The sequence below is a fragment of the Gopherus evgoodei genome, chromosome 10, assembly GCF_007399415.2.
Source record: "Gopherus evgoodei ecotype Sinaloan lineage chromosome 10, rGopEvg1_v1.p, whole genome shotgun sequence".
Classification (NCBI taxonomy): domain Eukaryota; kingdom Metazoa; phylum Chordata; order Testudines; family Testudinidae; genus Gopherus; species Gopherus evgoodei.
Window position 1 is genome coordinate 51,338,937 of NC_044331.1, and position 12,184 is coordinate 51,351,120.

Consider the following 12,184-nt stretch of genomic DNA (forward strand, 5'->3'; position numbering starts at 1 on the left):
ATCATCAACCTTAAGTGTTAATTACTTATCAGGGCAGTGCCCTTGAATCAAGCCTAATAAGAGCGATAGAGCTTGTATTACTTTCCGCTCTGCCTAACAAATCTCGCTGATCTACCATGTACATTTAAGTGAACTCTCATCTCATTGCCTTGATTGTAATTGAGCACTGGTATTTTGTCAATTAGGGGAAGAATCCCTCTCCCACCTTTTTTTTTTTTCAAATGCAATTCTCACACTTTTGCATTGGCCATTACCAGTTTTCCGGTAACATGCATTCAGTGTGCTCTGAAACACTGCATCACTTAATTCCTTGCAACCTAACTAAAACACACAGGTAACTTTTATTCTGTCTGCACTGCAGCATGTGGTGAACTTTACAGTGCAAGCTGAGCACACAATCGCAATGGCACTGTGCATTTTCATCCCCAGCTTTCTGGGCTTTGGGTCAGAGCTGGTTATCAATCCCATCGGGCTGAAGCTTAGTGGATACAAGTTTGTTGGCCAAGATGAACAATGCGTTTCCAAGAAAATGGCTCTAACTGGTAAATGATGCTGTTTGTAGATAGTTTCAGGAAAGGAGAGTCGGCCTTTTTGTAAATTTCCTTTCAACAAGTCCATATATTGGATTGGCCAAACAGCTCTTGTTGCTCTAACATTGGCAGGTTCTATTGAGATCTTTAGATGGTTGGATGTCATTTTGGGCTGGGGTGGGGGGGCAGAATGGTTCACTGGTATACAGATGTGAGACCTTTTACCCCTAAGTAGATGGCTGGACTCCACTCTGGATTAGTAACAAATGAAAGTTGATACCAACTAAGGGCTATTAGGTAAATCCAGTGTATCCAGGGGTATAACACCATGGTCACAGCTGGTACTCTCAGCACAAAGCAAACTCACCTTTCGGTCCTTCTGGGGGTCTCTCCCGGTCAGGAGTGAGGCCCATTAGAGGAGGACCTTGTATAGCTGTATCTTTTATGTGGCTAAACACAAGCTTTTGGACTCAAGGGCTCTCAATCCAGCATTAAATTCACACTAACGTTACGTAAAAATGAGGCTAAATGCCAGATACTGTTGTGATACAGTCTTTGCAGTGTTAAACAGAGTTCATAGTGGTGAAGACTAAATTAGGGTGTACTCCACATTTAAGAGGAGTTAGACGAAGAAGGTGGCTTCCTGATTAAAGAAATGAAGATGTATTCTTTATTTGTAGGGGTTGTGGATGGAAGAGGTCTTATTCCATACTGGCTGGAGGATTCATAAAACAGTTGTTTGCAGCCAAGTCTAAATTTATCTTTATATGTCATCCTCCCTGCAGCCTGGATCATGGGGATTTAACAGGCAATCCCTGATGAGTGGCAAATTACCGACTGCAGAAATCGTCTGCCAAATGACACATCAGCTGTACATTTGTAAATGTGAACTGATTTCTAGGTACTTTAGCAGCCTTGGCTAATTCCTCTAATGAAGTCTCTATTCTCTCCATGTTGAAATGGCTCCAGCCTTGCATGACCCCTTACAGTATGCAGTATTCGTGCGCAGAAAAAGGCAAGTGTGCAGAAGGCATCGCCATGGTCTGTTTTCATAAGCCTGGAAACTGGATAGAGTTGTGCTTTAACCAGACAGGAAATGCAGTTGTTCCCTTAGCAATCATGTTCATCTCTCCAATGAAATGCAGCTAACATTCTTTCATGGCTTCCTAAATTCTAGTGGTGGATGAAGACATATCGGAAATGTCAAGTGTTTGTTCTTTCCCATTCTTTGGGGAAAGGAAAAAATGATGACAATATCATCTGTTAGTCAATTTCAAACTCCACACTAAATTGTGGAATAAATCCTGCAGCCAGCCAGAGAACTGCTTTATCACTGCAGAATGGAAGCAATGCATAAGAATGAGAAATTGTCCGAATTTCCTGTATTAAACTGGCAGAACATACTGTAATTAGGATGGCAACATTTAATAACGAAAAGCATAGTAAGATTGACATTAATGGTCTGAATGGTTTTTCTGTTAATGCACTTTAGCATTAGACTCATACTCGATAACAGGAGTGGTTTTCTGAATATTAACCATGCTGAGGTTACTGAGCTGAGAAATATGACTGTGTCAAGATGGTACGGAAATTTTCTGACCTGAACCATGCTTTAGATTGTTGAAATGGATGAGGTATAAACCTCCAAAGTAGATAATTCTAAAGCATTGCCAAAATAAGACTGCGGGAATGCAAGGATCTGAGAAACAGAAGCTTTATTTTCTCCTATCACCCCTTTTACACAGCTCTCCAATTTGGTCCAGGCATTGCATACTGTGTTAGGGTGTTTAAATTGAAAGCCGACATTTCCTTGCTAGGAATAGCTTCATTTCTCTACTATTATTCTCAGGCTCTAGCTTGAAGGAGATCATCTCTCCTGACTGGGAATTATGATAAGATTTGGAATCTGTGGGCTGTGGGAGCCTGAGAGGGCTAATGCCTGCCAGTATCTATACAGGTGCAGAAGAAGGGGAGTCAGCTCATTGTGCAGGTGGGATCTTGCTGTTGCACACAGCCATGCTCAGCACAGGACCCAGAGCAGGGGGGAATGGTTTTATACGAGCTTCATGTTCCCCTAGTTGTGGGGCCACAAGGGGCTGGGTCAACCCCAGGTGCAATATACAGCAGCCTCCTCAGGGCTGCTATAACCCAAAGGGCTGATACAGAAGCTGGGAATAGTTGGAGCATAGCAGTGCTCCATTCACATCCCTCTCCTGCTGGCCACTTCCTGATATCCCCCCATGCTGGGGTTATGAAGGGGTGTGGTGTAGAGCCAGCTACACCGGCTCTATCCCACTTGAGGACTCACTCACTCCAGGGGAATCCTCAACTGCCCAGGCAGAGAAGTTTAATGTCTTCTTTGTGTCACCAAAGCAATGCAAAGAGACCATGTCAGAGCCAAGGATCTGGCCCAAAGCGCGCACTGGCACATATACACTCTGCTTGTGCCATTGGCTGTATACTCTGGCAACAGGAGTGTGGCTACAGGGTAAATGGATGTTGTTGGCCCCGAATTCAGCACACACTTCCTCTGCTATCTGCAGTAAACAAGATAGCTCCATTGCACAAAGCAATTGTTCCTGAAGACAGCAACCACATGCAGAGCCCCACCATGTGTTACCTGGCCTGACCAGTGGTATCCTGTGCTGTCAGAAACCCTCCTTGCTGGATGCTGTTGATATGTGCCACTGCCCTTGCTGTGCTGTCTTTCTGATGTGTTGCCAGGATCTGGCTCAGCATGGGCTCTTGACACCATTTCTGGAAGCAAGGGTCCTGTTGGCCACTCCTGAGCTACTAGTTATGAGAGACCTCTCACTCTCTGCCAGTATATTTCTAGTTGGACTCTGAGATGTTATGAATGGGTCAGAAGGACCAGCAGGGACTAGTGATCAGCGAACCTCAAACAACATCTCCCAAATGTTCTGAAGCTCTTCAGAATGATTTCCAAACCACAAGGATACAAAACCAGCCTGGAAATCTCACTGTATTTCCTGCTTTCAGCTGCTCTGAGAGTCCTCACTCTGACTGTTCTTCCATGCCAGCTGATCTGATGCAAAAGGGCCTCACTTAGCACATCTTATCTTGAACATCTTTAGGTGAGAATTCCCATTTTCGAGGATCTTGCGCCCAACTAACACATAACGGGGCCTGATTTTTGTCTCCCTTACATGGGAGTAAATCAGGAGGAACTCTATCAAAGTCAATGCCGTCATGTTGCTATAAACCAATAGAAGTGGGAACAGAAGCAGGCCGTTTGATTTTGTTTGCTTTCTAGAATACAAGATGGAGAGCTCCTTTCCTGGGATAGTTATTTATTCTTCATATTACATTAGCACTGGAGAGGCCGAGCAGGGATCATAGCCTATTGTGCTGTGTGTTACACAAATGTGAAGCAAAAAGAGAGTCCATGACCAATTAGCTTACAATCTTGGTTAGTGACAAGACACTCCAATCCCTCAGACAGAGACAAACACCTACAAGATCTCTATCAAGTATTCTTAAAACTACAACACCCACCTGCTGAAGTGAAAAAACAGATTGACAGAGCCAGAAGAGTACCCAGAAGTCACTTACTACAGGACAGGCCCAACAAAGAAAATAACAGAACGCCACTAGCCATCACCTACAGCCCCTAACTAAAAGCTCTCCAGCGCATCATCAAGGATCTACAACCTATCCTGAAAGATGATCCCTCACTCTCACAGATCTTGGGAGACAGACTAGTCCTCTCTTACAGACAGCCTCCCAACCTGAAGCAAATACTTACTAGCAACAGCACACCATACAACATAAACACTAACCCAGGAACCTATCCTTGCAACAAGGCCAACTCTGTCCACATATCTATTCAAGTGACACCATCATTGGACCTAATCACATCAGCCACGCCATCAGGGGCTCATTCACCTGCACATCTACCAATGTGATATATGCCATCATGTGCCAGCAATGCCCCTCTGCTATGTACATTGGCCAAACCGGACAGTCTCTACGCAAAAAGAATAAATGGACACAAATCTGACATCAGGAATCATAACATTCAAAAACCAGTGGGAGAACACTTCAACCTCTCTAGCCACTCAATGACAGACTTGAAGGTGGCAATTCTATAACAAAAAAAACTTCAAAAACAGACTCCAAAGAGAGACTGCTGAACTCGAATTAATATGCAAATTAGATACAATTAACTGAGGTTTAAACAGAGACTGGGAATGGTTGATCCATTACACTAATTGAATCTATTTCCTCATGTTAAGTAGCCTCACACCTTCTATAGGTCATCTCGATTATCACTTCAAAAGTTTTTTTTCTCTTGCTGATGATAGCTCATCTCAACTGATTGACCTCTTCCAGTTGGTATGGCTACTTCCACCTTTTCAGGTTCTCTGTATGTATAAATATCTTCTTGCTGTATGTTCCAATCTATGCATCTGATGAAGTGGGCTGTAGCCCATGAAAGCTTATGCTCAAATAAATTTGTTAGTCTCTAAGGTGCCACAAGTACTCCTGTTCTTTTTTTGAAGACACAATAAATGGCTGAAACAAACAAACAAACAGGTCAAATGACTTTGCCAACCATAAAGACCAGCCTCACCTCTTCCTTCCCTAAGACTGACACAACTTAATGATCTTTATCTCTTTGAAAATAAACAAACATGTATGGAAGAGATTTCTCTGCCCAACACACATTCTAGTGGGTGCACCAGAGGACTGGGAACCAGGTACTCGGGTCCTAATCCTGGCTCTAAGACTGATTCCTTCTGTATACCACTTAATCTCTCTCCCACCATCTCTCCACCTTTAAAATGGAGATAACACTCCTGACTTAGCTACCTGACAGGCAGGGGCGGTTCTAGGTATTTTGCCGCCCCAAGCACGGCAGGCAGGCTGCCTTCAGCGGCACACCTGTGAGAGGTCCGCCAAAGCCGCGGGAGCAACGGACCCTCCGTAGGCATGCCGCCGAAGGCATCCTGCCTGCCGCCCTCGCAGTGACCGGCAGAGCGCCCCAGGCATGTGCTTGGCGTGCTGGTGCCTGGAGTCGCCCCTGCTGACAGTAGGATTAAATAGCTAATGTCTATAAAGCACTCTGAAGACGGACAGCACAATATTAAGGAAAAACACTGACATTTCATCTCTTTCCTTCCTTTATATATTCCAGAATCAGAACTATTTCAAATCCACTATCGGCTAAGCAGCCCAATTAACACCTGGCTCCTTATAGTGCTTTGCATCTGGAGTTCTCCATGCACTATTCAAGCATGGTCAGTAGTATCATCATTCCTATTTTACAGATGGGGAAACTGAGGCACAGGCTGGGGAAATGACGTGCCTAAGGTCACCCAGCAGGCCAGTGGCAGAGCTGGGAATAAAACCCCTGTCTCCTGAGACCCAGTCGAGTGCCCTATTCACTAGGCCCCACTGCCTTCTGAAGCATATACTGTCTTTAAATACTTCTCTTCTTCCATTTCTAACATGGCATCAGGTCAACACTATATGCAACTTGAAATACACCCTCAACCCTGGGTATATTCTAATATTTGAAGCTTTCACAATCACATTTTCCTTTTGAATATATATATACATATAGATCCTTCCCTTGTTGCTCTGTGAGAGACTCACACAAACGAAGGGGGAGAGTGACTCCCATAACTGGATACCTGAGCAGCTCACAGTCTTTAATGTCTTTATCCTCGCAAAACACCTGTGAGGAAGGGAAGGGCTATCCTCCCCATTGGATAGATGGGGAATTGAGGCTTGCCCAAAGTCACTCAGGGATTCTGTGGTGGAGCAGGATGAACCTGGCTCTCTAGAGAGGGAAACACGGAAACTAAAGGGCTGTCAAGTGCACAAAGTAAACACAGGTGAAAAAATAGAAAGGACATTTCCCCTTTGATCTCTGTAGTCATAAGACCAGCTTCTCTCATGCAGTAAGGGCATGAAGCAGGGGCACCTGACTTTGGGAGGATCATCCTTGTGCAAGAGTCTGAGGCTCCCACAGCACCTCCCATCCCGCTGCAGAAAGAGGGCATGGTCAAGATCCCCTGCGCTGCACTGTTTTGACCGTTTGGGCTGTTAGCAGCAATGCTATAACTTATGCTGAAGTCCCACCTTGCACACAGCCAGTTCCAGGATTGGGAAGAGCAAAGGGGAGCTGGCCCATTACCTAGTTATGTGACACTTGTAGTGATGGCAAGTAAAACATCTGCACAGAGGGGTCTGATTTTTAAGCTGCCAGTGTCCTTGCAAGAAAGGCTAAGCCTGCCGTGAAGGGCAGGGCATTAAAAATGGAATGAGACGGTGTGGCCATTGTACACACAGCCCTCCCTGTACCAATCACAGAGGGCTAGCTGGGTAAATGGACCACCTTTAAAATTATGCTCCTCCAAGACAATATGGGCTCAATCTGGAACGGTGTGGAACACTGTGGTATGGTGCCAAGTGCCCTCAACTCCCACTAGTTTCACTGGGAGCTGAGGGCACTCAGCACTTTGCCAGATCAAGCCTTCTCTTGTTTTCATCTGCAAGGGCCAATTTGTTGTTGTATTGATTTTTCCAATGTGTCTTGTCTTACTTAGGCTGTAAGCTCTTCAGGGCGAGGGACATGACTTATCTCTGCACCTAATCCCCAGAGATACTGAGCACCTGTAATCACTAGTGACTTCTGAGGGAGTTGCTGGTGCTCACCGTGCAGCCTTACACAGCTATACTTTTTTAATAATCTTAATTGCAGGATTTTTCCACTTTGAAACCTCAACTAGACGGTTTGAAATTCTTACAAACAGTGCTGCTGTTGCGTATAGGGCTTCTCTAGTTGACATGATAATTTGTAGTATGGTAGCAACTAGCAGTCCCAATCAAGATCACCACTGTACAAAAACCATAGCCCAGACTGCTTCCCAGTATCAAAAAAGAAGTCACCGGCAAAAGAACTTGACTCTTTGGACTCCCAGTTATGTGCTCTAACCACTAATCCCTACTGATTCCATAATAGTGGGGTGACTACACTCAGGCACAAAAACACAGGGGCAGGTTCAGCCTCCCTTTGTTGGAAAGTAGTTCCACAGCTCCCAGTTCTGAGCAGAGAATCAGGAGATCTGAGTTCTATTCTGATCTCAAGGTACATCTACACTGCGGGATTATTCCAATTTTACATAAACCAGTTTTGTAAAACAGATTGTATAAAGTTGAGTATACGCGGCCACACTAAGCACATTAATTCGGCGGTGTGCGTCCATGGTCTGAGGCTAGCGTCGATTTCTGGAGCGTTGCACTGTAGCTATCCCATAGTTCCCGCAGTCTCCCCCGCCCCTTGGAATTCTGGGTTGAGATCCCAGTGCCTGATGGGACAAAAATCATTGTCGCAGGTGGTTCTGGGTACAGCCTCACCCCTCCCTCCCTGAAAGCAGCAGACAACCGTTTCACGCACTTTTTTCCTGGGTGAACTGTGCAGATGCCATAGCACAGCAAGCATGGACCCTGCTCAGCTCAAGACCGCAATCGTGGACGTTGTAAAACCTCGCGCATTCTCGTGCAGTCTATCCTGAACCGGGACCTGCAAAGCCAAGCGAGGAGGAGGAGGCGGCTACGGCAGCGCAGCGATGAGAGTGATGAGGACATGGACACAGAATTCTCTCAAACTGCCGGCCCCTGCGCTTTGGAGATCCCGCTGGTAATAGGGCAGGTTCTAGCCATTGAACGCCAATTTTGGGCCCGGGAAACAAGCACAGACTCGTGAGACCGCATAGTTTTGCAGGTGTGGAATGATTCTCAGTGGCTGCGAAACTTTCGCATGCATAAGAGCACTTCCATGGAATTTTGTGACTTGCTTTCCCCTGCCCTAAAACGCCATAATACCAAGATGAGAGCAGCCCTCACAGTTGCGAAGCGGGTGGCAATAGCCCTCTGGAAGCTTGCAACACCAGACAGCTACCGGTCAGTCGGGAATCAATTTGGAGTGGGAAAATCTACTGTGGGGGCTGCTGTGATGCAAGTAGCCAAAGCAATCATTAAGCTGCTGGTACGAAAGGTTGTGACTCTGGGAAACGTGCAGGTCATAGTGGATGGCTTTGCAGCAATGGGATTCCCTAACTGTGGGGGGGCGATAGATGGAACCCATATCCCTATCTTGGCACCGGAGCACCAGGGCACCCAGTACGTAAACCACAAGGGGTACTTTTCAGTAGTGCTGCAAGCACTGGTGGATCACAAGGGATGTTTCACCAACATCCAAGTGGGATGGCCAGGAAGGGTTCATGACGCTCGCGTCTTCAGGAACACTAGTCTGTTTAAACTGCAGCAAGGGAATTACTTCCCAGACCAGAAAATAACACTTGGGGATGTTGAAATGCCTGTAGTTATCCTGGGGGACCCAGCCTACCCCTTGATGCCAAGGCTCATGAAGCCATACACAGGCAGCCTGGACAGTGGTCAGGAGCTGTTCAACTACAGGCTGAGCAAGTGCAGAATGGTGGTAGAATGTGCATTTGGTCGTTTAAGGGCACGCTGGCGCACATTACTGATTCACTCAGACCTCAGCCAAACCAATGTCCCCTTTGTTATTGCTGCTTGCTGTGTGCTCCACAATCTCTGGGAGACCTTTATGGCGGGGTGGGAGGCTGAGGCAAATCACCTGGCTGCTGATTACACGCAGCCAGACACCAGGGCGATTAAAAGAGCACACCAGGAAGCAGTGCGCATCAGAGAAGCTTTGAAAACGAGTTTCATCACGGGCCAGGGTACGGTGTAACTGTTGTGTTTGTTTCCCCTTGATGAACCACCCCCCTTGACTGACTCATTCCCTGTAAGCAACCCACCCTCCCCCTTCGATTACAGCTTGCTTAAGGAAATAATGTCGCTATTGTTTTAAAAGTCATGTATTATTTATTAAAAAGTCATTATAAAAAGAGGGAGAGAAATGACAAGGTACCCCGGGTGTGGTTTGGGAGGATAGGAGGGAAAGAAAAGGCTACTAAAAACATTTCAATGTAATGACAGCCTTTTGGTTGGGCTGTTCATGGGGATGGAGTGGACGGGTGCACGAAGCCTTCCCCCATGCGTTCTTACATGTCTGGGTGAGGAAGACATGGAACATGGTGAGTGGTGAGGGTGGTTACACAGGGGCTGCAGCAGCACTCTGTGACCCCGCTGCTCTTCCTGAAGCTCCACCAGATGTCGGAAGATATCAGTTTGATCGCGCAGCAGCCCCAGCGTTACATCCCGCCGCCGTTGATCTTCCTGCCTACACCTCTGATCTTCCTGCTGCCACCTCTCATCTCAAGCATCTCTCCTATCCTCACGTTTGTCCCTCCTATCCTCATGTTGGTCCCTCCTGTCCTCACGTTCACTGGCATCTTTCCTGTAACTTGATACCACGTCCTTCTACTCATTCAGATGAGCTCTTTCATTGCGGATCACTTCCATGATTTCCGAGAACATTTCGTCTCGCGTCTTCTTTTTCCTCCACCTTATCTGAGCTAGCCTTCGGGATGGAGTAGAGAGACTTGAAGAATGTGCAGCTGCATGAGGAAGGGAAAAAAGGGAGAGAAGTATTAAAAAAGATACATTTTACAGAACAATGCTTATACTCTTTCACAGTGAACACTATTCACCTTACATAGCACATGTGATTTCACTACAAGTTCGCATTTTGCATCTTAATATTGAGTGCCTGTGGCTCTGGTATTACAGATCTCACAGATGCAGGCCCGGGCATCAGAATTCAGCTTGCATGCGGCCATGGTAAGCCATTGTCTTTCAGCTTCTGCAGCCTTCTTATACACAGTGCCCTCCTTTCCCAAATACCAAGCAAATCCCGTTCAGTGATGCTTCTTTCCTGTTAACATGTAACAGCAGAAGACACCTGCCCCCCTCAATTCTGTGGGATGATCGCTTTACTTCTCCCCCCACCCCATGGCTGGTATCATGGAAGAACACTGCTAATCACCCCTCTTCCCCTCGCCCCACCACGTGGCTGGTAGCAGGGAAGATACCTGATAGCCAAACGCGAAAAAGCTCAGCGATATTCCCCTCCCCCTGCTTGGCTACATGCAAGGAAGGATTTATTTTAAGCAACAGGCAAAGAGGCCAGTAGGAATGGCCATCTCTGTCCCCTTACTTAAATTCCTGAATTTCAACAAGGTTACCATGAATGATATCACTCTCCTGAGGATAACACAGTGAGATAAAGAACGGATGTTTCTTGAATGCCAGCAATCACTGGGACCATACGCAGCTATGCTTTGTCATGCAATGATACCCGATTACTTGCTACATGCATGGTGTGGTAAAGTGTCCTACCATGGTGGACAGAATAAGGCTGCCTTGCCCAGAAACCTTCTACAAAGGCTTTTGGAATACCTCCAGGAGCACTTCATGGAGATGTCCCTGGAGGATTTCCGCTCCATCCCCAGACATGTTAACAAACTTTTCCAATAACTGTACTGGCCGCGAATGCATCCCAAGTCCTCACGGCCAATTCAATCATTAAAAAACGCTTGCTTTTAAACCATGTTTTATATTTACAAAGGTACACTCACCAGAGGTCGCTTCCATGGCTTCACTGTCTGGGCTAGTGGCTTTAATTCCGTCTGGGTCACAAAAAGCTCCTGGCTGTTGGGGCTAACGGAGTGCTGTGTGCTCTCTGCAAGCTCGTCCTCCTCTTCCTCATCTTCCCCATCTACAGAATCCTCAGCCATGGCTGAGATTACCAACCCCACCTCGGAATCCACGGACAGGGGTGGGGTAGTGGTGGCGGACCCCCCTAGAATTGCATGCAGCTCAGCGGAGAAAAGGCATGTTTTCGGTCCTGCCCCTGACCTTCCGTTTGCTTCTTTGGTTTTCTGGTAGGCTTGTCTGAGCTCCTTAACTTTCACTCTGCACTGCATTGAGTCCCAGTGTGGCCTTTCTCCATCATAGCCTTGGAAATTTTTTCAAATATTTTTTCATTTAGTCTTTTGAAACGTAGTTCTGTTAGCACTGAATCCTCTCCCCATATAGCGATCAGATCCAGTACCTCCTGTGCGATCCATGCTGGAGCTCTTTTTCTATTCTCAGGAGACTGCATTGTTACTTGTGCTGATGAGCTCTGCGTGGTCACCTGTGCTGACCAGAGCTCCACGCTGGCCAAACAGGAAATGAAATTCAAAAGTTCGTGGGGCTTTTCCTGTCAACCTGGCCAGTGAATCAGAGTTGAGATTGCTGTCCAGAGCAGTCACAGTGGTGCACTGTGGGATACCGCCCAGAGGCCAATACCGTTGATTTGTGGCCACACACCAACCCTAATCCGATATGGTAATACCGATCTTAGTGCTACTCCACTCGTCGGGGAGGAGTACAGAAACCGATTTAAGAGCCCTTTATATTGATATAAAGGGCCTTGTAGTGTGGACGGGTACAGCATTAAATCGGTTTAACGCTGCTAAAATCGGTTTAAACGCGTAGTGTAGACCAGGCCACAGTGCAGCAAGAGGTCCTTCTCAGTAGAAGGTGATAGATTCTGGTCCAAAGGTAACACAGACTTCTGCTAGCTTATCAAAGAGCAACTGCCTTATGCAGATATAATTTCCTCCTCATCTGTCCCCTTATAGATGGGAGATGGAGGTTATCTAATTAACATTTTGCTTTATTGCCTGCTCTTCAAATCTATCTTGACAATT

At 46.4% G+C, this 12,184-nt stretch overlaps 1 protein-coding gene across 8 annotated transcripts in view; it reads right to left on the reverse strand.

Moving 5' to 3' along the window:
* C10H16orf71 (chromosome 10 C16orf71 homolog) overlaps positions 1-12,184 on the reverse strand; it is a 154,071-nt gene that overhangs the window by 97,303 nt on the left and 44,584 nt on the right. The window lies entirely within an intron of this gene.